Source organism: Montipora capricornis, chromosome 4, assembly GCF_036669925.1.
Source record: "Montipora capricornis isolate CH-2021 chromosome 4, ASM3666992v2, whole genome shotgun sequence".
In the NCBI taxonomy this organism is placed as follows: Eukaryota; Metazoa; Cnidaria; class Anthozoa; order Scleractinia; family Acroporidae; genus Montipora; species Montipora capricornis.
In genome coordinates, this window is record NC_090886.1 from 16,380,832 (window position 1) to 16,403,281 (window position 22,450).

Consider the following 22,450-nt stretch of genomic DNA (forward strand, 5'->3'; position numbering starts at 1 on the left):
TCGAAGAAATTTTGCGTCGCAAAGCAGTTTGTGACATAAAATCGAGAGTAAACATCACGTTCGTGGGTCCAAATTACCACTAGTTTTGCCATTATTGGCGTCTTGCCCGGCATACAAAAAACAAAATTTCTAGATGTTTGCTTTTGATGGGGAGATTAATATTGTAGACCAAAGATGTTTGAGCTTAGGTGCACTTTCATCAACTCATTTAAAAAAACGGGGTTTTCGTATTTCACCCCCAAGGACGCAGCGCTACAGTTCCTTAAGAATTAAGCCATTCATTAAGAACTGACAAACACAGTCTCGTTTTTATAGTAAAATTAATCAGAATGTTATTGTCTTTGAATCTGCATTATGTTCTTTCATATATAGTTGTGTGTGCATTATCGTTAAGATATTTGTTAATTCTACAAAATTAGAAGTAAAGTATTATTATGATTATGCACACATTCGTTGGTGTGTTGTCAGTGATACGCAAACGGGACCTTAGTTTGTTAGTTTTGGCAAATAAACACAAGCTTTCTTTGAAACCATTGAGGCTGCTGCCAACCGAAAGATTGAAGTTTCTAGGATCTTGTGATACCTGCTGAATAAACTAGCGTCTTTATTTGACACTTATGAACGCCACTTGTTGCGATAAAATTCTTAATTGCGATTGGTCGAAATGTGTCCAACACTGGTATTCAGAGTGTGGTGTATTGACAAAGTATACCACTCCCTTTGTTTGAGTCTAATTCAGCATCTTCTACACAACCAATCAAATCGAAGCACAGCGACGGCACTTTTACTTTTTTTTATTAATATTCACTAGCGTGGAAATTTGTTTTGAGATTCCACGAGGACCAGCCGCAGCGGCTTCTTAGTTTACAAAATTACACCAGTTGATGAGCGGAAAACTTTGGTCTGCTGAACTGACCAACTGTTGCGCCAAGACAAGACGAGTTTACATATTCCATCCAACGCATTTGGATCTTGCCGGCGTAAGCTGTTGCAAGGCCTGGAGATTGAACGAAGAAAAGTGACTCTCACTCCTTTACCTTTCTTACATTATCTTCAGTCTGTGGGAACCTATGGGACCTATTTCAGTGTGTATTGTGGTATTTGGAATCGCCGCCATGTTTGCTACCGCAGGTTTGAGTTGGATTGTCTCTTGGTATCCAATATAAGCTGGTCAGGAAAGAAGACTTCAAAGAGCGAAGAAGGTTGCCTACATTATGCATTGGATTTTGATGTTTTGGGGACTTAAGCATGCCGTTTGCAGCGTGCAATTTTTACCTTCTGTCTGAAACGAAATCTAGACGCTGACTGCTTCAATAAACTCTTTTGTCGCTTCCTTTGGTGTAGCAGAGAATGTGCAAATTAAACATTGTTTGAATAATTCGTATGCCCGTTCGCATCGAGGGTAACGAAAGTTAAGACTTCGGTGCATATTAAATTGTTTTGGGATTTTGTAAACATTGTAATGAAAGAGGTTAGAAGTGCTGTAGCTGAAAACTGGTCTGTAAGCATCGTGCGAATAATTCATAGTGTTCAGTTTTAAGGAGGATTCTATTTCAAAGCATCACAAGAAGCTTGATTTCAATAGGCAGGTTGTTTATGTAATCACCTGTTGCTTCGCTTGCATAATATATCTTCACCTGCAGGTGTGGTAAGATACAAGGTTAATCATGCTCAGTACATGTGAGACTTATAGCCTGTTTAAACGAGAAATATTCTGCGTTAGAACATATTTAAGATGTTTTATTACCAACGTCTTCGATCAAGTTTAACCAACGGTCCAATCGTTAAAAACATCCTTAACATGTTGTATCAAAAGTGGTAACAATATAGCAAAATGCGCAATTTAGCCACGCAAATTTTGAAGCTCAACCTTCCTTGAAATTTAAGAACGCAATAGTGTAACAGCTATCGTAACCTGCTATAGACCCTATGCAAAAATGGCTGCCTTTAAATGATTCTTGTTCATATTCAAAATAGCCCAACTAACCTCGTTCGGAATAACAGATTCTTTAGAATTTTTGTCTCAATAACGAGGTTAGTTGGGCTATTTTGAATATGAACAAAAGAATCATTTAAAGGCAGCCATTTTTGCATAGGGTCTATTGTTTGGTATTGTAAGCAACTGCCATTGTTTTTAGCGGAGCTCCCGCGGCCAGAACGCCCAGCGGAGCACCATAGGCATGGCACCCATGCGTTGCTTTTCTCATGGCAATCATGGCTTGCGGTATTGCTCCTGGGCGCAAAGGTACGGAGTTGCCGAATAATTTAATAATATCCTAATAATAATAATAATAATAATACACCTTTGTCACGCTTCCGCCATATTGGATTCAAAACGAGGCTAGACGTGCATGAGTAGCTATGCAAAATGGCGACTGCAACTCCTGAACCCTCGTGCTGGAGCAAATCCTTGAAAAATTTACCCGAACTAAGCTTACGATTTGTCGATGAATGGGCAAAACAAGAAGCAAAAGTACCGAAGAAAGTGTTGATTCGGGGCTATAGTAATTTTTGCGAAGGATATATATTCGACTTGGAAGGTTTGTATCGGCAAAACGTAGCCTTCTCTAAAGTCTCTGTAAGGTTTTGTTTGTGATGTTTGTAATAGCACACATTATCCATTTGAACAGTAAAATCTTCCGGCAAAAACGAAGCCATCATCATGGCTCGGAGTTACAAATCTCAAAGGAAAAACGATGAACCTTGGAAATTACAGGTACGGTAGTGAAATTAGCGTCTATGTTACTTATCAAGTTTTATGTGAAAAATGACTTGGACACTGAATGTCGTACTTATCCCCCATTTAAATACAATTTATCACGCAGGTCACATTAGCAGTGGCCTCTGCAACCAAGGTACTCTCAGCTCGATGTGAATGTGAGGCAGGCATGGGCAAATGCAATCACGTAATAGGTTTACTTTATCTTCTGGCCAACTATCAGGCACTTGGTCTTAAGACTGTCCCTCCCGCCATTTCCAAAACGTTTTTACCTCAAACGTGGAACGTACCAAACAGATCTCAAGGAATAAATCCAGGGGAGGTGCAAGACGTTACAATACAAAGAGTAAAAATGCCCACTTCATCTACAAAGCGGTCAGTTGGAATTTGTTCCAACCTCTATAATCCTATTCCTAATGTGATAGGGGACTTAGCTGTTGTTGAAAAGCTACGGACGGCAATCAAGAATTTTCTATCAGTACAGCTTCACAGTGCCTTGCCCGCTAGCAACGATGTCTGTCAAGCAAGCTGTAAGTTTGGAAATGTTCCAAAAGGGTCTATGCTTTCATATCAACAGAAAGTCAAACTGTCTAATAAGCCTAAAGTGCCCATAAACATTGAAGCACCTGATCCCCCTTCATTTACCTTACCTCCCGTAAATCAAACATACTCCACTGTACTGACCATGTCACAGCAGAATTTCATAGATGGCTTAAAACTTTCTCTTAGTCAGGCAAATTTGTATGAAAAAGAGACCCAGAACCAGGCAGATGATAAATTGTGGCACGAGCTCCGGGCACAAAGATTAACAGCAAGTAAGTTTAAGGATGTCTGTTGCCGCAAAAAAGATTTCGAGTTACTTGCTGAGCGCTTCATGAAGAAAACAATTCAAACAGCTGCAATGATGTATGGAATTGACAATGAGGAAAATGCAGCTACAAGCTATGCTGACATTACACGTCTCAATGTTTATCCATGTGGCATATTGTGAATCCTTCATGTCCTCATTTAGCATGTTCCCCCTGACCGGAGAGTTTACGATCCGAGTGAGGCAAATCCATGGGGTACCCTAGAAATAGAATGCTCTTTGGCTGACTCTGTTGTCGAACTACCATACCCAAAAGAAGTTAACGGTGCACTAAAACTGAAAAAAACTCATAGTTACTACTACCAAGTGAATGGGCCCCTGCTTCTCTCAGAGATTACCTGGGTTGACTTTTTTGTTTTTTGCAAGAATGACTATCACTTAGAAAGAATTAGATCAGATAGTGAAATGCAAACAGCCATGAAGGAGAAGTTGGATCAGTTTTATTTCGAGTTTTTGATTCAGAGATTAATGAAATGCTGACAGTGATTCTATGCTTGTACGTTACTTGTACTTATTTACCAGTCCTTTACATAATCTTGTAAAATAAAATGTGCACACTGGATAGTAGTAATGTGATAAAAGTTACAAACTGTTGAGTTGGAAATAAATAAATGTACATCAAAGGAGTTATTCACTGTCACATCACTTGTTAGCAAGTAATCAGTTTTGGGGACAGTCATTACTTTGTCGGAGGGGCAGGGCTTTAAAGGAGAAAGAAAGGTATCCAAACTGTTTTCATTAAGGAAACAACATGCCAACAGAGCTAGCTTGCAATCTTTGTAATGCTTTCTCTCACATGATGTGAATGTGGATTCCCCTAAACAACTTCCTATTTTTTTTATTTTTCATTTTTAGGCGAACCTTTCCAAATATAACTCACTTATCTCTCACAATCTTACAGTGTTAGAGCAATTATTCTAGACATAGAGACTACAACAAAAATATTTGAAAACTGATTTGTAATCTCAGAATAGTGGCCCTTTCAGATTTGTTAGAAAGCAGCAAACACTCCAAACCTGATTTATTGAACCACCTAACACAAGAGGCTGAACTATGTCAAAGAAATGGTATTCCTTGACCCTGCGTATGGCTCTCTCGACATGTATCCGGAGTCTGGCAATTTCTTGAGTGTTAGAAACCTCTGCTGCTGTGAACTGCTTACCTCCAGAAACATTACAACCCTTACTTTTTCCTAAGAATGGAGGAATCACCAATGTTGCATTCACTTTTTTGAGAAGGTCTTCAATCAAAAACCCCTTATCTGCCATTACCTCAGCCCCTTCTTCTAACAAGTTAAGAATTCCACTTTGACGAGTAATCTCTTTATCTGACACACTTCCCTGGAACAGAGAACTCACAAAGGTAACTGACCCATTTGGGGAAAAATACCTACTAAGCCTTTATAAATGGTGTGGCTCTGATAACAAAAATAAAACTCAGAAATAAGAACTTTGGAACTCGGGGTCTGTACCTTAATCTCTGTGCAGTCCAAAATAACACAGGTATTTGGGTATGTTAGCTTGACACAATCAGGCAAGCTGGCCTTTACCTGAACCTTTGTAGGCTAAATGGGAATCTGACCAAGCATGAAGTAAATGCATTTTATTAATTCGCCCGATATGGGACTTGAACCCATGACCCTCAGATTAAAAGTCTGATGCTCTACCGACTGAGCTAACCGGGCTCATATCCACTTCCCAGGAGCCAGACACAGGATCGTACCGCTTTAGCTGTGTTTTAGCTATTTTAATAGCTGTTAGTTAGAAATGGACATTTTTTCCCCGTAACCAGCATTAAAACTAAACAAAGATTGCCGATGATTTTAGTAATTCGCCCGATATGGGACTTGAACCCATGACCCTCAGATTAAAAGTCTGATGCTCTACCGACTGAGCTAACCGGGCTCATATTTACGTCTCGGGCGGGATACAGGTTCCTGCCGTTTTAGCTGTGTTTTGAATTTTGTCCATCCTAATATATTATTTCCTTCCTTCAATAGACCATTTTTACCACAACGAAGAAAATTATGAAAGAAAAGAGTAAAAATTAGAAATGGAAAATTCTTCTGGGTAACCAGAATTAAAATTAAACAAAGATTACCGATGATTTAACTAATTCGCCACATATGGGACTTGAACCAATGACCCTCAGATTAAAAGTCTGATGCTCTACCGAATTAGCTAACCGCGCTCATACTTACTTCCCCGAAGAGACACAGGTTCCTGCCGTTTTAGCTTTGTTTTGAATTTTGTCCGGCTTAATATATTCTTTCCTTTTCTTCAGTAGACCATTTTTACCACAACGAAGAAAAACATGAAAGAATATAGTCAAAATACCTGTTAGCTAGAAATGGAAATTTCTTCTGCGTATCCAGCATTAAAACTAAACAAAAAGTTAGGATGATTTTATTCATTCGCCCGATATGGGACTTGAACCCATGACCCTCAGATTAAAAGTCTGATGCTCTACCGACTGAGCTAACCGGGCTCATATTTACGTCCCGGGCGAGACACAGGTTCGTACCGTTTTAGCTGTGTTTTGAATTTCGTCCAGCTTAATATATTATTTCCTTTACTTCAGTAGACCATTTTTACTACAACGAAGAAAATTATGAAAGAAAAGAGTAAATATTACAAATGGAAAATTCTTCTTGGTAACCAGCATTAAAATTAAACAAAGGTTGCCGATCATTTCATTAATTCGCCCGATATGGGACTTGAACCCATGACCCTCAGATTAAAAGTCTGATGCTCTACCGACTGAGCTAACCGGGCTCATATCCACTTCCCAGGAGCCAGACACAGGATCGTATCGCTTTAGCTGTGTTTTAGCTATTTTAATACCTTTTAGTCAGAAATGGACATTTCTTCCCCGTAACCCGCATTAAAACTAAGGGCGCGTTCGATTGACCCTATTCCGGAATAAGAATACGTGAAGTGATGATGAAAACGGTATGTTTGGCGCGTTTCGAAGCAACAAGGACAATAAAAATATGTTTAAAATAGCATTTTAGCAGATGTGTGACAACTTTAACGTGAATCTCCGTAAAAACGAAGGATTTTAAACTTATATTCCATGTAATCCTATTCCGGAATACGGTCAATCGAACACACCCTAAACAAAGATTGCCGATGATTTTAGTAATTCGCCCGATATGGGACTTGAACCCATGACCCTCAGATTAAAAGTTTGATGCTCTACTGACTGAGCTAGCCGGGGTCATATTTACTTCCCGGGAGAGACACATGTTCCTGCCGTTTTAGCTTTGTTTTGAATTTTGTCCGGCTTAATATGTTCTTTCCTCTTCTTCAGTAGACCATTTTAACCACAACGAAGAAAAACATGAAAGAATATAGTCAAAATACCTGTTAGCTAGAAATGGAAATTTCTTCTGCAGTTCCAGCATTAAAACTAAACAAAAAGTTAGCATGATTTTATTAATTCGCCCGATATGGGACTTGAACCCATGACCCTCAGATTAAAAGTCTGATGCTCGCCCGATATGGGATTTAAACCCATGACCCTCAGATTAAAAGTCTGATGCTCTACCGACTGAGCTAACCGGGCTCATATCCACTTTCCAGGAGCCAGACACAGGATCTTCCCGCTTTAGCTGTGTCTTATCTATTTTAATAGCTGTTAGTTAGAAATGGACATTTTTTCCCCGTAACCAGCATTAAAACTAAACAAAGATTGCCGATGAGTTTAGTAATTCGCCCGATATGGGACTTGAACCCATGACCCTCAGATTAAAAGTCTGATGCTCTACCGACTGAGCTAACCGGGCTCATATTTACGTCTCTGGGGGGACACAGGTTCCTGCCGTTTTAGCTGTGTTTTAAATTTTCTCCATCCTAATATATTATTTCCTTACTTCAATAGACCATTTTTACCACAACGAAGAAAATTATGAAAGAAAAGAGTAAAAATTAGAAATGGAAAATTCTTCTGGGTAACCAGAATTATAATTAAAGAAAGATTGCCGATGATTTAACTAATTCGCCATATATGGGACTTGAACCAATGACCCTCAGATTAAAAGTCTGATGCTCTACCGAATTAGCTAACCGCGCTCATACTTACTTCCCGGAAGAGACACAGGTTCCTGCCGTTTTAGCTTTCTTTTGAATTTTGTCCGGCTTAATATATTCTTTCCTTTTCTTCAGTAGACCATTTTTACCACAACGAAGAAAAACATGAAAAAATATAGTCAAAATACCTGTTAGCTAGAAACGGACATTTTGTCCACGTAACCAGCATTAAAATTAAACAAAGATTGCCGATGATTTCATTAATTCGACCGATATGGGACTTGAACCCATGACCCTCAGATTAAAAGTCTGATGCTCTACCGACTGAGCTAACACACCGTTTTAGCTGTGTTTTGAATTTCGTCCAGCTTAATATAGTATTTCCTTTACTTCAGTAGACCATTTTTACTACAACGAAGAAAATTATGAAAGAAAAGAGTAAATATTACAAATTGAAAATTCTTCTTGGTAACCAGCATTAAAATTAAACAAAGGTTGCCGATCATTTCATTAATTCGACCGATATGGGACTTGAACCCATGACCCTCAGATTAAAAGTCTGATGCTCTACCGACTGAGCTAACCGGGCTCATATCCACTTCCCAGGAGCCAGACACAGGATCGTATCGCTTTAGCTGTGTTTTAGCTATTTCAATACCTTTTAGTTAGAAATGGACATTTCTTCCCCGTAACCAGCATTAAAACTCAGGGCGCGTTCGATTGACCCTATTCCGGAATAAGAATACGTGAAGTGATGATGAAAACGGTATGTTTGGCGCGTTTCGAAGCAACAAGGACAATAAAAATATGTTTAAAATAGCATTTTAGCAGATGTGTGACAACTTTAACGTGAATCTCCGTAAAAACGAAGGATTTTAAACTTATATTCCATGTAATCCTATTCCGGAATACGGTCAATCGAACACACCCTAAACAAAGATTGCCGATGATTTTAGTAATTCGCCAGATATGGGACTTGAACCCATGACCCTCAGATTAAAAGTTTGATGCTCTACTGACTGAGCTAGCCGGGGTCATATTTACTTCCCGGGAGAGACACATGTTCCTGCCGTTTTAGCTTTGTTTTGAATTTTGTCCGGCTTAATATGTTCTTTCCTCTTCTTCAGTAGACCATTTTAACCACAACGAAGAAAAACATGAAAGAATATAGTCAAAATACCTGTTAGCTAGAAATGGAAATTTCTTCTGCGTATCCAGCATTAAAACTAAACAAAAAGTTAGCATGATTTTATTAATTCGCCCGATATGGGATTTAAACCCATGACCCTCAGATTAAAAGTCTGATGCTCTACCGATATGGGACTTGAACCCATGACCCTCAGATTAAAAGTCTGATGCTCTACCGACTGAGCTAACCGGGCTCATATCCACTTCCCAGGAGCCAGACACAGGATCGTGCCGCTTTAGCTGTGTTTTATCTATTTTAATAGCTGTTAGTTAGAAATGGACATTTTTTCCCCGTAACCAGCATTAAAACTAAACAAAGATTGCCGATGATTTTAGTAATTCGCCCGATATGGGACTTGAACCCATGACCCTCAGATTAAAAGTCTGATGCTCTACCGACTGAGCTAACCGGGCTCATATCCACTTCCCAGGAGCCAGACACAGGATCTTACCGCTTTAGCTGTGTTTTAGCTATTTTAATAGCTGTTAGTTAGAAATGGACATTTTTTCCCCGTAACCAGCATTAAAACTAAACAAAGGTTGCCGATGATTTTATTAATTCGCCCGATATGGGATTTAAACCCATGACCCTCAGATTAAAAGTCTGATGCTCTACCGACTGAGCTAACCGGGCTCATATCCACTTCCCAGGAGCCAGACACAGGATCGTACCGCTTTAGCTGTGTTTTAGCTATTTTAATAGCTGTTAGTTAGAAATGGACATTTTTTCCCCGTAACCAGCATTAAAACTAAACAAAGATTGCCGATGATTTTAGTAATTCGCCCGATATGGGACTTGAACCCATGACCCTCAGATTAAAAGTCTGATGCTCTACCGACTGAGCTAACCGGGCTCATATCCACTTCCCAGGAGCCAGACACAGGATCGTACCGCTTTAGCTGTGTTTTATCTATTTTAATAGCTGTTAGTTAGAAATGGACATTTTTTCCCCGTAACCAGCATTAAAACTAAACAAAGATTGCCGATGATTTTAGTAATTCGCCCGATATGGGACTTGAACCCATGACCCTCAGATTAAAAGTCTGATGCTCTACCGACTGAGCTAACCGGGCTCATATCCACTTCCCAGGAGCCAGACACAGGATCGTACCGCTTTAGCTGTGTTTTAGCTATTTTAATAGCTGTTAGTTAGAAATGGACATTTTTTCCCCGTAACCAGCATTAAAACTAAACAAAGATTGCCGATGATTTTAGTAATTCGCCCGATATGGGACTTGAACCCATGACCCTCAGATTAAAAGTCTGATGCTCTACCGAATTAGCTAACCGGCCTCATATCCACTTCCCACGAGCCAGACACAGGATCGTACCGCTTTAGCTGTGTTTTAGCTATTTTAATAGCTGTTAGTTAGAAATGGACCTTTTTTCCCCGTGACCAGCATTAAAACTAAACAAAGATTGCCGATGATTTTAGTAATTCGCCCGATATGGGTTTTGAACCCATGACCCTCAGATTGAAAGTCTGATGCTCTACCGACTGAGCTAACCGGGCTAATATCCACTTCCCAGGAGCCAGACACAGGATCCTACCGCTTTAGCTGTGTTTTATCTATTTTAATAGCTGTTAGTTAGAAATGAACATTTTTTCCCCGTAACCAGCATTAAAACTAAACAAAGATCAGGGGCACCCAACGACCAATTTGTTGTAAAATGTATTATTATACCCCAGTTAATGAAAATAAATGTTATTAAGGCATTTTCAGGTGTCTTTCGGTGTTGCTGGGAAAACAATATCTGTTCCTTTTTCCCAGCAAGACACACAAGAAATTTCCCAGCCAGCTAGATAAAATTGGTTGGTTTCCCAGCCAGCTGATCAAATTTATTTCCCAGCCAGGAATTCCGCGCGCTTTCAAATCCCTCGAGCCAAAACGACCGAACAAAAGCGACAAAACCGGGACAAGACAGGGTTTTTTTCCGCAAGCGCAATCACTCTGACCAGCCGTCATACGTTTGTGACTACTCTCTGGGAGAGGGAAGGGGTTTTTTTTTCTTAGTCGTCCTCAGTCTTCGGAGTTTCTGCAGCCAGCTCGGGTTGAAATGCTAGAAAAAGTCAGTAATTCCCAGGCAAAACCCTTACAATAACAAAATTTCCCAGCCAGCTCATCGAAACACCTGTATTTTTGCCAACCAGCAAGATTCCTCTGGGGAACAGATAATGTGAGGAACAGATCCGTTGGGTGCCCCTGAAAGATTGTCGATGATTTTAGTAATTCGCCCGATATCGGACTTAAACCCATGACCCTCAGATTAAAAGTCTGATGCTCTACCGACTGAGCTAACCGGGCTCATATCCACTTACCAGGCGCCAGACACAGGATCGTACCGCTTTAGCAGTGTTTTATCTATTTTAATAGCTGTTAGTTAGAAATGGACCTTATTTCCCCGTAACCAGCATTAAAACTAAACAAAGATTGCCGATGGTTTTAGTTATTCGCCCGATATGGGATTTAAACCCATGACCCTCAGATTAAAAGTCTGATGCTCTACCGACTGAGCTAACCCGGCTCATATCCACTTTCCAGGAGCCAGACACAGGATCGTACCGCTTTAGCTGTGTTTTAGCTATTTTAATAGCTGTTAGTTAGAAATGGACATTTTTTCCCCGTAACCAGCATTAAAACTAAACAAAGATTGCCGATGATTTTAGTAATTCGCCCGATATGGGACTTGAACCCATGACCCTCATGACACTCAATGCGTTGTATGCTTATTTCAATGTGATTTGTGCGATGCAAATTATGTCGGGTATACTGCCCGACACTTACATCAACGCATAAGTGAACACCGTCATTCAGCTATTGGGAAACACCTTGAAACACAGCATGGCAACAACAGAACAAAGACTGATTACCTTTTCAAAGTTCTGAGGAAATGCAACAGCAAGTTTGATTGTTTAGTGTACGAGACGTTGTACATAAAGGACATCAAGCCTTCTCCTAACACGCAAGCTGACTCCATTCGCGCCAAACTGTTCACGTGACACTACCGTACATTTATTTATTTATTATTATTTTTACCTTTTTGTGTTTCTTACCTTGGGGATTATACCCATAGGACCCGCGAATATTTAATATATTTTTTTCAAATATTATATATTCATTTTACACCTCGCACTCTTTTACTTTTTAACTTGATAATGGCGTAACGTCGCGCCGAAACGTCGTTCACTTTTATAATGTGTTTTAAAATTCTTTTAGCGTTTAACTTTTTAATCAATTCATTTTCAAAATCTCTCCTGTTACGTTTTGAATTTTGTCCAGCTTAATATATTATTTCCTTTGCTTCAGTAGACCATTTTGACGACACAATGACGAAAAACATGAAACAATCGAGTCAAAATAGCTGTTAGTTAAAAATGGAAATTTCTTCTGCGTAACCAGCATTAAAACTAAACAAAGATTGCCAATGATTTTATTAATTCGCCCGATATGGGACTTGAACCCATGACCCTCAGATTAAAAGTCTGATGCTCTACCGACTGAGCTAACCGGGCTCATATTTACGTCCCGGGCGAGACACAGGTTCGTACCGTTTTCGCTGTGTTTTAGCTATTTTAATAGCTGTTAGTTAGAAATGGACCTTTTTTCCCCGTAACCAGCATTAAAACTAAACAAAGATTACCGATGATTTTAGTACTTCGCCCGATATGGGATTTGAACCCATGACCCTCAGATTAAAAGTCTGATGCTCTACCGACTGAGCTAACCGGGCTCACATCCACTTCCCAGGAGAGACACAGGACCGTATCGCTTTAGCTGTGGTTTGGCTATTTTAATAGCTGTTAGTTAGAAATGGACATTTCTTCCCCGTAACCAGCATTAAAACTAAACAAAGATTGCCGATGATTTTATTAATTCGCCCCGGCAATGGGACTTGAACCCATGACCCTCAGATTAAAAGTCTGATGCTCTACCGACTGAGCTAACCGGGCTCATATTTACGTTCCGGGCAAGACACAGGTTCGTACCGTTTTAGCTGTGTTTTGAATTTCGTCCAGCTTAATATATTATTTCCTTTACTTCAGTAGACCATTTTTACTACAACGAAGAAAATTATGAAAGAAAAGAGTAAATATTACAAATTGAAAATTCTTCTTGGTAACCAGCATTAAAATTAAACAAAGATTGCCAATGATTTTATTAATTCGCCCGATATGGGACTTGAACCCATGACCCTCAGATTAAAAGTCTGATGCTCTACCGACTGAGCTAACCGGGCTCATATTTACGTCCCGGGCGAGACACAGGTTCGTACCGTTTTCGCTGTGTTTTGAATTTTGTCCATCCTAATATATTATTTCCTTTACTTCAGTAGACCACTTTTACCACAACGAAGAAAATTATGAAAGAAAAGAGTAAAAATTAGAAATGGAAAATTCTTCTTGGTAACCAGCATTAAAATTAAACAAAGATTGCCGATGATTTTATTAATTCGCCCGATATGGGACTTGAACCCATGACCCTCAGATTAAAAGTCTGATGCTCTACCGACTGAGCTAACCGGGCTCATATTTACGTCCCGGGCGAGACACAGGTTCCTACCGTTTTAGCTGTGTTTTGAATTTTGTCCATCCAAATATATTATTTCCTTTACTTCAGTAGACCACTTTTACCACAACGAAGAAAATTACGAAAGAAAAGAGTAAAAACTAGAAATGGAAAATTCTCCTTGGTAACCAGCATTAAAACTACACAAAGATTGTCGATGATTTAGTAATTCGCCCGATATGGGACTTGAACCCATGACCCTCGACTGAGCTAACCGGGCTCATATCCACTTCCCAGGAGCCAGACACAGGATCGTACCGCTTTAGCTGTGTTTTAGCTATTTTAATAGCTGTTAGTTAGAAATGGACATTTTTTCCCCGTAACCAGCATTAAAACTAAACAAAGATTGCCGATGATTTTAGTAATTCGCCCGATATGGGACTTGAACCCATGACCCTCAGATTAAAAGTCTGATGCTCTACCGACTGAGCAAACCGGGCTCATATTTACGTCCCGGGCGAGACACAGGTTCGTACCGTTTTAGCTGTGTTTTGAATTTCGTCCAGCTTAATATATTATTTCCTTTACTTCAGTAGACCATTTTTACTACAACGAAGAAAATTATGAAAGAAAAGAGTAAATATTACAAATGTGAAATTCTTCTTGGTAACCAGCATTAAAATTAAACAAAGGTTGCCGATCATTTCATTAATTCGCCCGATATGGGACTTGAACCCATGACCCTCAGATTAAAAGTCTGATGCTCTACCGACTGAGCTAACCGGGCTCATATCCACTTCCCAGGAGCCAGACACAGGATCGTACCGCTTTAGCTGTGTTTTAGCTATTTTAATAGCTGTTAGTTAGAAATGGACATTTTTTCCCCGTGACCAGCATTAAAACTAAACAAAGATTGCCGATGATTTTAGTAATTCGCCCGATATGGGACTTGAACCCATGACCCTCAGATTAAAAGTCTGATGCTCTACCGACTGAGCTAACCGGGCTCATATCCACTTCCCAGGAGCCAGACACAGGATCGTACCGCTTTAGCTGTGTTTTAGCTATTTTAATAGCTGTTAGTTAGAAATGGACATTTTTTCCCCGTAACCAGCATTAAAACTAAACAAAGATTGCCGATGATTTTAGTAATTCGCCCGATATGGGACTTGAACCCATGACCCTCAGATTAAAAGTCTGATGCTCTACCGACTGAGCTAACCGGGTTCATATCCACTTCCCAGGAGCCAGACACAGGATCGTACCGCTTTAGCTGTGTTTTAGCTATTTTAATAGCTGTTAGTTAGAAATGGACATTTTTTCCCCGTAACCAGAATTAAAACTAAACAAAGATTGCCGATGATTATAGTAATTCGCCCCGGCAATGGGACTTGAACCCATGACCCTCAGATTAAAAGTCTGATGCCCTACCGACTGAGCTAACCGGGCTCATATTTACGTCCCGGGCGAGACACAGGTTCGTACCGTTTTAGCTGTGTTTTGAATTTCGTCCAGCTTAATATATTATTTCCTTTATTTCAGTAGACCATTTTTACTACAACGAAGAAAATTATGAAAGAAAAGAGTAAATATTACAAATGTGAAATTCTTCTTGGTAACCAGCATTAAAATTAAACAAAGATTGCCGATGATTTTATTAATTCGCCCGATATGGGACTTGAACCCATGACCCTCAGATTAAAAGTCTGATGCTCTACCGACTGAGCTAACCGGGCTCATATTTACGTCCCGGGCGAGACACAGGTTCGTACCGTTTTCGCTGTGTTTTGAATTTTGTCCATCCTAATATATTATTTCCTTTACTTCAGTAGACCACTTTTACCACAACGAAGAAAATTATGAAAGAAAAGAGTAAAAATTAGAAATGGAAAATTCTTCTTGGTAACCAGCATTAAAATTAAACAAAGATTGCCGATGATTTTATTAATTCGCCCGATATGGGACTTGAACCCATGACCCTCAGATTAAAAGTCTGATGCTCTACCGACTGAGCTAACCGGGCTCATATTTACGTCCCGGGCGAGACACAGGTTCCTACCGTTTTAGCTGTGTTTTGAACTTTGTCCATCCAAATATATTATTTCCTTTACTTCAGTAGACCACTTTTACCACAACGAAGAAAATTATGAAAGAAAAGAGTAAAAATTAGAAATGGAAAATTCTCCTTGGTAACCAGCATTAAAACTAAACAAAGATTGCCGATGATTTTAGTAATTCGCCCGATATGGGACTTGAACCCATGACCCTCGACTGAGCTAACCGGGCTCATATCCACTTCCCAGGAGCCAGACACAGGATCGTACCGCTTTAGCTGTGTTTTAGCTATTTTAATAGCTGTTAGTTAGAAATGGACATTTTTTCCCCGTAACCAGCATTAAAACTAAACAAAGATTGCCGATGATTTTAGTAATTCGCCCGATATGGGACTTGAACCCATGACCCTCAGATTAAAAGTCTGATGCTCTACCGACTGAGCTAACCGGGCTCATATCCACTTCCCAGGAGCCAGACACAGGATCGTACCGCTTTAGCTGTGTTTTAGCTATTTTAATAGCTGTTAGTTAGAAATGGACATTTTTTCCCCGTAACCAGCATTAAAACTAAACAAAGATTGCCGATGATTTTAGTAATTCGCCCGATATGGGACTTGAACCCATGACCCTCAGATTAAAAGTCTGATGCTCTACCGACTGAGCTAACCGGGTTCATATCCACTTCCCAGGAGCCAGACACAGGATCGTACCGCTTTAGCTGTGTTTTAGCTATTTTAATAGCTGTTAGTTAGAAATGGACATTTTTTCCCCGTAACCAGCATTAAAACTAAACAAAGATTGCCGATGATTATAGTAATTCGCCCCGGCAATGGGACTTGAACCCATGACCCTCAGATTAAAAGTCTGATGCCCTACCGACTGAGCTAACTGGGCTCATATTTACGACCCGGGCGAGACACAGGTTCGTACCGTTTTAGCTGTGTTTTGAATTTCGTCCAGCTTAATATATTATTTCCTTTACTTCAGTAGACCATTTTTACTACAACGAAGAAAATTATGAAAGAAAAGAGTAAATATTACAATTGGAAAATTCTTCTTGGTAACCAGCATTAAAATTAAACAAAGATTGCCAATGATTTTATTAATTCGCCCGATATGGGACTTGAACCCATGACCCTCAGATTAAAAGTCTGATGCTCTACCGACTGAGCTAACCGGGCTCATATTTACGTCCCGGGCGAGACACAGGTTCGTACCGTTTTCGCTGTGTTTTGAATTTTGTCCATCCTAATATATTATTTCCTTTACTTCAGTAGACCACTTTTACCACAACGAAGAAAATTATGAAAGAAAAGAGTAAAAATTAGAAATGGAAAATTCTTCTTGGTAACCAGCATTAAAATTAAACAAAGATTGCCGATGATTTTATTAATTCGCCCGATATGGGACTTGAACCCATGACCCTCAGATTAAAAGTCTGATGCTCTACCGACTGAGCTAACCGGGCTCATATTTACGTCCCGGGCGAGACACAGGTTCCTACCGTTTTAGCTGTGTTTTGAATTTTGTCCATCCAAATATATTATTTCCTTTACTTCAGTAGACCACTTTTACCACAACGAAGAAAATTATGAAAGAAAAGAGTAAAAATTAGAAATGGAAAATTCTCCTTGGTAACCAGCATTAAAACTAAACAAAGATTGCCGATGATTTTAGTAATTCGCCCGATATGGGACTTGAACCCATGACCCTCAGATTAAAAGTATGATACTCTACCGACTGAGCTAACCGGGCTCATATTTACGTCCCGGGCGAGACACAGGTTCGTACCGTTTTAGCTGTGTTTTGAATTTCGTCCAGCTTAATATATTATTTCCTTTACTTCAGTAGACCATTTTTACTACAACGAAGAAAATTATGAAAGAAAAGAGTAAATATTACAAATGGAAAATTCTTCTTGGTAACCAGCATTAAAATTAAACAAAGGTTGCCGATCATTTCATTAATTCGCTCGATATGGGACTTGAACCCATGACCCTCAGATTAAAAGTCTGATGCTCTACCGACTGAGCTAACCGGGCTCATATCCACTTCCCAGGAGCCAGACACAGGATCGTACCGCTTTAGCTGTGTTTTAGCTATTTTAATAGCTGTTAGTTAGAAATGGACATTTTTTTCCCGTGACCAGCTTTAAAACTAAACAAAGATTGCCGATGATTTTAGTAATTCGCCCGATATGGGACTTGAACCCATGACCCTCAGATTAAAAGTCTGATGCTCTACCGACTGAGCTAACCGGGCTCATATCCACTTCCCAGGAGCCAGACACAGGATCGTACCGCTTTAGCTGTGTTTTAGCTATTTTAATAGCTGTTAGTTAGAAATGGACATTTTTTCCCCGTAACCAGCATTAAAACTAAACAAAGATTGCCGATGATTTTAGTAATTCGCCCGATATGGGACTTGAACCCATGACCCTCAGATTAAAAGTCTGATGCTCTACCGACTGAGCTAACCGGGTTCATATCCACTTCCCAGGAGCCAGACACAGGATCGTACCGCTTTAGCTGTGTTTTAGCTATTTTAATAGCTGTTAGTTAGAAATGGACATTTTTTCCCCGTAACCAGCATTAAAACTAAACAAAGATTGCCGATGATTATAGTAATTCGCCCCGGCAATGGGACTTGAACCCATGACCCTCAGATTAAAAGTCTGATGCCCTACCGACTGAGCTAACTGGGCTCATATTTACGTTCCGGGCGAGACACAGGTTCGTACCGTTTTAGCTGTGTTTTGAATTTCGTCCAGCTTAATATATTATTTCCTTTACTTCAGTAGACCATTTTTACTACAACGAAGAAAATTATGAAAGAAAAGAGTAAATATTACAAATGGAAAATTCTTCTTGGTAACCAGCATTAAAATTAAACAAAGATTGCCAATGATTTTATTAATTCGCCCGATATGGGACTTGAACCCATGACCCTCAGATTAAAAGTCTGATGCTCTACCGACTGAGCTAACCGGGCTCATATTTACGTCCCGGGCGAGACACAGGTTCGTACCGTTTTCGCTGTGTTTTGAATTTTGTCCATCCTAATATATTATTTCCTTTACTTCAGTAGACCACTTTTACCACAACGAAGAAAATTATGAAAGAAAAGAGTAAAAATTAGAAATGGAAAATTCTTCTTGGTAACCAGCATTAAAATTAAACAAAGATTGCCGATGATTTTATTAATTCGCCCGATATGGGACTTGAACCCATGACCCTCAGATTAAAAGTCTGATGCTCTACCGACTGAGCTAACCGGGCTCATATTTACGTCCCGGGCGAGACACAGGTTCCTACCGTTTTAGCTGTGTTTTGAATTTTGTCCATCCAAATATATTATTTCCTTTACTTCAGTAGACCACTTTTACCACAACGAAGAAAATTATGAAAGAAAAGAGTAAAAATTAGAAATGGAAAATTCTCCTTGGTAACCAGCATTAAAACTAAACAAAGATTGCCGATGATTTTAGTAATTCGCCCGATATGGGACTTGAACCCATGACCCTCAGATTAAAAGTCTGATGCTCTACCGACTGAGCTAACCGGGCTCATATTTACGTCCCGGGCGAGACACAGGTTCGTACCGTTTTAGCTGTGTTTTGAATTTCGTCCAGCTTAATATATTATTTCCTTTACTTCAGTAGACCATTTTTACTACAACGAAGAAAATTATGAAAGAAAAGAGTAAATATTACAAATGGAAAATTCTTCTTGGTAACCAGCATTAAAATTAAACAAAGGTTGCCGATCATTTCATTAATTCGCCCGATATGGGACTTGAACCCATGACCCTCAGATTAAAAGTCTGATGCTCTACCGACTGAGCTAACCGGGCTCATATCCACTTCCCAGGAGCCAGACACAGGATCGTACCGCTTTAGCTGTGTTTTAGCTATTTTAATAGCTGTTAGTTAGAAATGGACATTTTTTCCCCGTGATCAGCATTAAAACTAAACAAAGATTGCCGATGATTTTAGTAATTCGCCCGATATGGGACTTGAACCCATGACCCTCAGATTAAAAGTCTGATGCTCTACCGACTGAGCTAACCGGGCTCATATCCACTTCCCAGGAGCCAGACACAGGATCGTACCGCTTTAGCTGTGTTTTAGCTATTTTAATAGCTGTTAGTTAGAAATGGACATTTTTTCCCCGTAACCAGCATTAAAACTAAACAAAGATTGCCGATGATTTTAGTAATTCGCCCGATATGGGACTTGAACCCATGACCCTCAGATTAAAAGTCTGATGCTCTACCGACTGAGCTAACCGGGTTCATATCCACTTCCCAGGAGCCAGACACAGGATCGTACCGCTTTAGCTGTGTTTTAGCTATTTTAATAGCTGTTAGTTAGAAATGGACATTTTTTCCCCGTAACCAGCATTAAAACTAAACAAAGATTGCCGATGATTTTAGTAATTCGCCCGATATGGGACTTGAACCCATGACCCTTATGACACTCAATGCGTTGTATGCTTATTTCAATGTGATTTGTGCGATGCAAATTATGTCGGGTATACTGCCCGACACTTACATCAACGCATAAGTGAACACCGTCATTCAGCTATTGGGAAACACCTTGAAACACAGCATGGCAACAACAGAACAAAGACTGATTACCTTTTCAAAGTTCTGAGGAAATGCAACAGCAAGTTTGATTGTTTAGTGTACGAGACGTTGTACATAAAGGACATCAAGCCTTCTCCTAACACGCAAGCTGACTTCATTCGCGCCAATCTGTTCACGTGACACTACCGTACATTTATTTATTTATTATTATTTTTACCTTTTTGTGTTTCTTACCTTGGGGATTATACCCATAGGACCCGCGAATATTTAATATATTTTTTTCAAATATTATATATTCATTTTACACCTCGCACTCTTTTACTTTTTAACTTGATAATGGCGTAACGTCGCGCCGAAACGTCGTTCACTTTTATAATGTGTTTTAAATTTCTTTTAGCGTTTAACTTTTTAATCAATTCATTTTCAAAATCTCTCCTGTTACGTTTTGAATTTTGTCCAGCTTAATATATTATTTCCTTTGCTTCAGTAGACCATTTTGACGACACAATGACGAAACACATGAAACAATCGAGTCAAAATAGCTGTTAGTTAAAAATGGAAATTTCTTCTGCGTAACCAGCATTAAAACTAAACAAAGATTGCCAATGATTTTATTAATTCGCCCGATATGGGACTTGAACCCATGACCCTCAGATTAAAAGTCTGATGCTCTACCGACTGAGCTAACCGGGCTCATATTTACGTCCCGGGCGAGACACAGGTTCGTACCGTTTTCGCGGTGTTTTAGCTATTTTAATAGCTGTTAGTTAGAAATGGACATTTTTTCCCCGTAACCAGCATTAAAACTAAACAAAGATTGCCGATGATTTTAGTAATTCGCCCGATATGGGACTTGAACCCATGACCCTCAGATTAAAAGTCTGATGCTCTACCGACTGAGCTAACCGGGCTCATATCCACTTCCCAGGAGCCAGACACAGGATCGTACCGCTTTAGCTGTGTTTTAGCTATTTTAATAGCTGTTAGTTAGAAATGGACATTTTTTCCCCGTAACCAGCATTAAAACTAAACAAAGATTGCCGATGATTATAGTAATTCGCCCGCTATGGGACTTGAACCCATGACCCTCAGATTAAAAGTCTGATGCCCTACCGACTGAGCTAACTGGGCTCATATTTACGACCCGGGCGAGACACAGGTTCGTACCGTTTTAGCTGTGTTTTGAATTTCGTCCAGCTTAATATATTATTTCCTTTACTTCAGTAGACCATTTTTACTACAACGAAGAAAATTATGAAAGAAAAGAGTAAATATTACAAATGGAAAATTCTTCTTGGTAACCAGCATTAAAACTAAACAAAGATTGCCAATGATTTTATTAATTCGCCAGATATGGGACTTGAACCCATGACCCTCAGATTAAAAGTCTGATGCTCTACCGACTGATTTAACCGGGCTCATATTTATGTCCCGGGCGAGACACAGGTTCGTACCGTTTTCGCTGTGTTTTGAATTTTGTCCATCCTAATATATTATTTCCTTTACTTCAGTAGACCACTTTTACCACAACGAAGAAAATTATGAAAGAAAAGAGTAAAAATTAGAAATGGAAAATTCTTCTTGGTAACCAGCATTAAAATTAAACAAAGATTGCCGATGATTTTATTAATTCGCCCGATATGGGACTTGAACCCATGACCCTCAGATTAAAAGTCTGATGCTCTACCGACTGAGCTAACCGGGCTCATATTTACGTCCCGGGCGAGACACAGGTTCCTACCGTTTTAGCTGTGTTTTGAATTTTGTCCATCCAAATATATTATTTCCTTTACTTCAGTAGACCACTTTTACCATAACGAAGAACATTATGAAAAAAAAGAGTAAAAATTAGAAATGGAAAATTCTCCTTGGTAACCAGCATTAAAACTAAACAAAGATTGCCGATGATTTTAGTAATTCGCCCGATATGGGACTTAAACCCATGACCCTCGACTGAGCTAACCGGGCTCATATCCACTTCCCAGGAGCCAGACACAGGATCGTACCGCCTTAGCTGTGTTTTAGCTATTTTAATAGCTGTTAGTTAGAAATGGACATTTTTTCCCCGTAACCAGCATTAAAACTAAACAAAGATTGCCGATGATTTTAGTAATTCGCCCGATATGGGACTTGAACCCATGACCCTCAGATTAAAAGTCTGATGCTCTACCGACTGAGCTAACCGGGCTCATATTTACGTCCCGGGCGAGACACAGGTTCGTACCGTTTTAGCTGTGTTTTGAATTTCGTCCAGCTTAATATATTATTTCCTTTACTTCAGTAGACCATTTTTACTACAACGAAGAAAATTATGAAAGAAAAGAGTAAATATTACAAATTGAAAATTCTTCTTGGTAACCAGCATTAAAATTAAACAAAGGTTGCCGATCATTTCATTAATTCGCCCGATATGGGACTTGAACCCATGACCCTCAGATTAAAAGTCTGATGCTCTACCGACTGAGCTAACCGGGCTCATATCCACTTCCCAGGA

The 22,450-nt window shown here is 39.5% G+C and overlaps 48 non-coding genes across 48 annotated transcripts; all 48 read right to left on the minus strand.

Annotated features, from left to right (window-relative positions):
• Window positions 1–5,198: 5,198 nt before the first annotated feature.
• Window positions 5,199–5,271, minus strand: Trnak-uuu (transfer RNA lysine (anticodon UUU)). The gene has a single exon. It is a non-coding gene; the product is annotated as a tRNA-Lys (tRNA).
• Window positions 5,272–5,418: 147 nt separating this feature from the next.
• Trnak-uuu (transfer RNA lysine (anticodon UUU)) lies at window positions 5,419–5,491 on the minus strand. Its single transcript has one exon. It is a non-coding gene; the product is annotated as a tRNA-Lys (tRNA).
• A 510-nt stretch (window positions 5,492–6,001) lies between these two features.
• Trnak-uuu (transfer RNA lysine (anticodon UUU)) lies at window positions 6,002–6,074 on the minus strand. Its single transcript has one exon. It is a non-coding gene; the product is annotated as a tRNA-Lys (tRNA).
• Window positions 6,075–6,288: 214 nt separating this feature from the next.
• On the minus strand, window positions 6,289–6,361 carry Trnak-uuu (transfer RNA lysine (anticodon UUU)). Its single transcript has one exon. It is a non-coding gene; the product is annotated as a tRNA-Lys (tRNA).
• A 720-nt stretch (window positions 6,362–7,081) lies between these two features.
• Trnak-uuu (transfer RNA lysine (anticodon UUU)) lies at window positions 7,082–7,154 on the minus strand. The gene has a single exon. It is a non-coding gene; the product is annotated as a tRNA-Lys (tRNA).
• A 147-nt stretch (window positions 7,155–7,301) lies between these two features.
• Trnak-uuu (transfer RNA lysine (anticodon UUU)) lies at window positions 7,302–7,374 on the minus strand. Its single transcript has one exon. It is a non-coding gene; the product is annotated as a tRNA-Lys (tRNA).
• A 510-nt stretch (window positions 7,375–7,884) lies between these two features.
• Trnak-uuu (transfer RNA lysine (anticodon UUU)) lies at window positions 7,885–7,957 on the minus strand. Its single transcript has one exon. It is a non-coding gene; the product is annotated as a tRNA-Lys (tRNA).
• Window positions 7,958–8,134: 177 nt separating this feature from the next.
• Trnak-uuu (transfer RNA lysine (anticodon UUU)) lies at window positions 8,135–8,207 on the minus strand. The gene has a single exon. It is a non-coding gene; the product is annotated as a tRNA-Lys (tRNA).
• Window positions 8,208–8,923: 716 nt separating this feature from the next.
• On the minus strand, window positions 8,924–9,000 carry Trnak-uuu (transfer RNA lysine (anticodon UUU)). Its single transcript has one exon. It is a non-coding gene; the product is annotated as a tRNA-Lys (tRNA).
• Window positions 9,001–9,147: 147 nt separating this feature from the next.
• Trnak-uuu (transfer RNA lysine (anticodon UUU)) lies at window positions 9,148–9,220 on the minus strand. Its single transcript has one exon. It is a non-coding gene; the product is annotated as a tRNA-Lys (tRNA).
• A 147-nt stretch (window positions 9,221–9,367) lies between these two features.
• Window positions 9,368–9,440, minus strand: Trnak-uuu (transfer RNA lysine (anticodon UUU)). The gene has a single exon. It is a non-coding gene; the product is annotated as a tRNA-Lys (tRNA).
• Window positions 9,441–9,587: 147 nt separating this feature from the next.
• Trnak-uuu (transfer RNA lysine (anticodon UUU)) lies at window positions 9,588–9,660 on the minus strand. Its single transcript has one exon. It is a non-coding gene; the product is annotated as a tRNA-Lys (tRNA).
• Window positions 9,661–9,807: 147 nt separating this feature from the next.
• Trnak-uuu (transfer RNA lysine (anticodon UUU)) lies at window positions 9,808–9,880 on the minus strand. Its single transcript has one exon. It is a non-coding gene; the product is annotated as a tRNA-Lys (tRNA).
• Window positions 9,881–10,247: 367 nt separating this feature from the next.
• On the minus strand, window positions 10,248–10,320 carry Trnae-uuc (transfer RNA glutamic acid (anticodon UUC)). Its single transcript has one exon. It is a non-coding gene; the product is annotated as a tRNA-Glu (tRNA).
• A 720-nt stretch (window positions 10,321–11,040) lies between these two features.
• Window positions 11,041–11,113, minus strand: Trnak-uuu (transfer RNA lysine (anticodon UUU)). Its single transcript has one exon. It is a non-coding gene; the product is annotated as a tRNA-Lys (tRNA).
• Window positions 11,114–11,260: 147 nt separating this feature from the next.
• On the minus strand, window positions 11,261–11,333 carry Trnak-uuu (transfer RNA lysine (anticodon UUU)). The gene has a single exon. It is a non-coding gene; the product is annotated as a tRNA-Lys (tRNA).
• A 915-nt stretch (window positions 11,334–12,248) lies between these two features.
• Trnak-uuu (transfer RNA lysine (anticodon UUU)) lies at window positions 12,249–12,321 on the minus strand. The gene has a single exon. It is a non-coding gene; the product is annotated as a tRNA-Lys (tRNA).
• A 145-nt stretch (window positions 12,322–12,466) lies between these two features.
• On the minus strand, window positions 12,467–12,539 carry Trnak-uuu (transfer RNA lysine (anticodon UUU)). Its single transcript has one exon. It is a non-coding gene; the product is annotated as a tRNA-Lys (tRNA).
• Window positions 12,540–12,684: 145 nt separating this feature from the next.
• Trnak-uuu (transfer RNA lysine (anticodon UUU)) lies at window positions 12,685–12,759 on the minus strand. The gene has a single exon. It is a non-coding gene; the product is annotated as a tRNA-Lys (tRNA).
• A 214-nt stretch (window positions 12,760–12,973) lies between these two features.
• On the minus strand, window positions 12,974–13,046 carry Trnak-uuu (transfer RNA lysine (anticodon UUU)). Its single transcript has one exon. It is a non-coding gene; the product is annotated as a tRNA-Lys (tRNA).
• Window positions 13,047–13,260: 214 nt separating this feature from the next.
• On the minus strand, window positions 13,261–13,333 carry Trnak-uuu (transfer RNA lysine (anticodon UUU)). Its single transcript has one exon. It is a non-coding gene; the product is annotated as a tRNA-Lys (tRNA).
• Window positions 13,334–13,742: 409 nt separating this feature from the next.
• Window positions 13,743–13,815, minus strand: Trnak-uuu (transfer RNA lysine (anticodon UUU)). The gene has a single exon. It is a non-coding gene; the product is annotated as a tRNA-Lys (tRNA).
• A 214-nt stretch (window positions 13,816–14,029) lies between these two features.
• Window positions 14,030–14,102, minus strand: Trnak-uuu (transfer RNA lysine (anticodon UUU)). The gene has a single exon. It is a non-coding gene; the product is annotated as a tRNA-Lys (tRNA).
• Window positions 14,103–14,249: 147 nt separating this feature from the next.
• Window positions 14,250–14,322, minus strand: Trnak-uuu (transfer RNA lysine (anticodon UUU)). The gene has a single exon. It is a non-coding gene; the product is annotated as a tRNA-Lys (tRNA).
• A 147-nt stretch (window positions 14,323–14,469) lies between these two features.
• Trnak-uuu (transfer RNA lysine (anticodon UUU)) lies at window positions 14,470–14,542 on the minus strand. The gene has a single exon. It is a non-coding gene; the product is annotated as a tRNA-Lys (tRNA).
• Window positions 14,543–14,689: 147 nt separating this feature from the next.
• Trnak-uuu (transfer RNA lysine (anticodon UUU)) lies at window positions 14,690–14,764 on the minus strand. The gene has a single exon. It is a non-coding gene; the product is annotated as a tRNA-Lys (tRNA).
• Window positions 14,765–14,978: 214 nt separating this feature from the next.
• Window positions 14,979–15,051, minus strand: Trnak-uuu (transfer RNA lysine (anticodon UUU)). Its single transcript has one exon. It is a non-coding gene; the product is annotated as a tRNA-Lys (tRNA).
• A 214-nt stretch (window positions 15,052–15,265) lies between these two features.
• On the minus strand, window positions 15,266–15,338 carry Trnak-uuu (transfer RNA lysine (anticodon UUU)). The gene has a single exon. It is a non-coding gene; the product is annotated as a tRNA-Lys (tRNA).
• Window positions 15,339–15,748: 410 nt separating this feature from the next.
• On the minus strand, window positions 15,749–15,821 carry Trnak-uuu (transfer RNA lysine (anticodon UUU)). Its single transcript has one exon. It is a non-coding gene; the product is annotated as a tRNA-Lys (tRNA).
• Window positions 15,822–15,968: 147 nt separating this feature from the next.
• On the minus strand, window positions 15,969–16,041 carry Trnak-uuu (transfer RNA lysine (anticodon UUU)). The gene has a single exon. It is a non-coding gene; the product is annotated as a tRNA-Lys (tRNA).
• A 436-nt stretch (window positions 16,042–16,477) lies between these two features.
• Window positions 16,478–16,550, minus strand: Trnak-uuu (transfer RNA lysine (anticodon UUU)). The gene has a single exon. It is a non-coding gene; the product is annotated as a tRNA-Lys (tRNA).
• A 214-nt stretch (window positions 16,551–16,764) lies between these two features.
• Trnak-uuu (transfer RNA lysine (anticodon UUU)) lies at window positions 16,765–16,837 on the minus strand. The gene has a single exon. It is a non-coding gene; the product is annotated as a tRNA-Lys (tRNA).
• Window positions 16,838–17,051: 214 nt separating this feature from the next.
• Window positions 17,052–17,124, minus strand: Trnak-uuu (transfer RNA lysine (anticodon UUU)). The gene has a single exon. It is a non-coding gene; the product is annotated as a tRNA-Lys (tRNA).
• Window positions 17,125–17,338: 214 nt separating this feature from the next.
• Window positions 17,339–17,411, minus strand: Trnak-uuu (transfer RNA lysine (anticodon UUU)). Its single transcript has one exon. It is a non-coding gene; the product is annotated as a tRNA-Lys (tRNA).
• Window positions 17,412–17,558: 147 nt separating this feature from the next.
• On the minus strand, window positions 17,559–17,631 carry Trnak-uuu (transfer RNA lysine (anticodon UUU)). Its single transcript has one exon. It is a non-coding gene; the product is annotated as a tRNA-Lys (tRNA).
• A 147-nt stretch (window positions 17,632–17,778) lies between these two features.
• Trnak-uuu (transfer RNA lysine (anticodon UUU)) lies at window positions 17,779–17,851 on the minus strand. The gene has a single exon. It is a non-coding gene; the product is annotated as a tRNA-Lys (tRNA).
• Window positions 17,852–18,287: 436 nt separating this feature from the next.
• Window positions 18,288–18,360, minus strand: Trnak-uuu (transfer RNA lysine (anticodon UUU)). Its single transcript has one exon. It is a non-coding gene; the product is annotated as a tRNA-Lys (tRNA).
• A 214-nt stretch (window positions 18,361–18,574) lies between these two features.
• Trnak-uuu (transfer RNA lysine (anticodon UUU)) lies at window positions 18,575–18,647 on the minus strand. The gene has a single exon. It is a non-coding gene; the product is annotated as a tRNA-Lys (tRNA).
• Window positions 18,648–18,861: 214 nt separating this feature from the next.
• Window positions 18,862–18,934, minus strand: Trnak-uuu (transfer RNA lysine (anticodon UUU)). The gene has a single exon. It is a non-coding gene; the product is annotated as a tRNA-Lys (tRNA).
• Window positions 18,935–19,148: 214 nt separating this feature from the next.
• On the minus strand, window positions 19,149–19,221 carry Trnak-uuu (transfer RNA lysine (anticodon UUU)). Its single transcript has one exon. It is a non-coding gene; the product is annotated as a tRNA-Lys (tRNA).
• A 147-nt stretch (window positions 19,222–19,368) lies between these two features.
• Window positions 19,369–19,441, minus strand: Trnak-uuu (transfer RNA lysine (anticodon UUU)). The gene has a single exon. It is a non-coding gene; the product is annotated as a tRNA-Lys (tRNA).
• Window positions 19,442–19,588: 147 nt separating this feature from the next.
• On the minus strand, window positions 19,589–19,661 carry Trnak-uuu (transfer RNA lysine (anticodon UUU)). Its single transcript has one exon. It is a non-coding gene; the product is annotated as a tRNA-Lys (tRNA).
• Window positions 19,662–20,576: 915 nt separating this feature from the next.
• Window positions 20,577–20,649, minus strand: Trnak-uuu (transfer RNA lysine (anticodon UUU)). Its single transcript has one exon. It is a non-coding gene; the product is annotated as a tRNA-Lys (tRNA).
• A 145-nt stretch (window positions 20,650–20,794) lies between these two features.
• On the minus strand, window positions 20,795–20,867 carry Trnak-uuu (transfer RNA lysine (anticodon UUU)). Its single transcript has one exon. It is a non-coding gene; the product is annotated as a tRNA-Lys (tRNA).
• A 147-nt stretch (window positions 20,868–21,014) lies between these two features.
• Window positions 21,015–21,087, minus strand: Trnak-uuu (transfer RNA lysine (anticodon UUU)). The gene has a single exon. It is a non-coding gene; the product is annotated as a tRNA-Lys (tRNA).
• A 501-nt stretch (window positions 21,088–21,588) lies between these two features.
• Window positions 21,589–21,661, minus strand: Trnak-uuu (transfer RNA lysine (anticodon UUU)). The gene has a single exon. It is a non-coding gene; the product is annotated as a tRNA-Lys (tRNA).
• Window positions 21,662–22,071: 410 nt separating this feature from the next.
• Window positions 22,072–22,144, minus strand: Trnak-uuu (transfer RNA lysine (anticodon UUU)). Its single transcript has one exon. It is a non-coding gene; the product is annotated as a tRNA-Lys (tRNA).
• A 214-nt stretch (window positions 22,145–22,358) lies between these two features.
• Trnak-uuu (transfer RNA lysine (anticodon UUU)) lies at window positions 22,359–22,431 on the minus strand. Its single transcript has one exon. It is a non-coding gene; the product is annotated as a tRNA-Lys (tRNA).
• Between the last annotated feature and the right edge of the window lie 19 nt (window positions 22,432–22,450).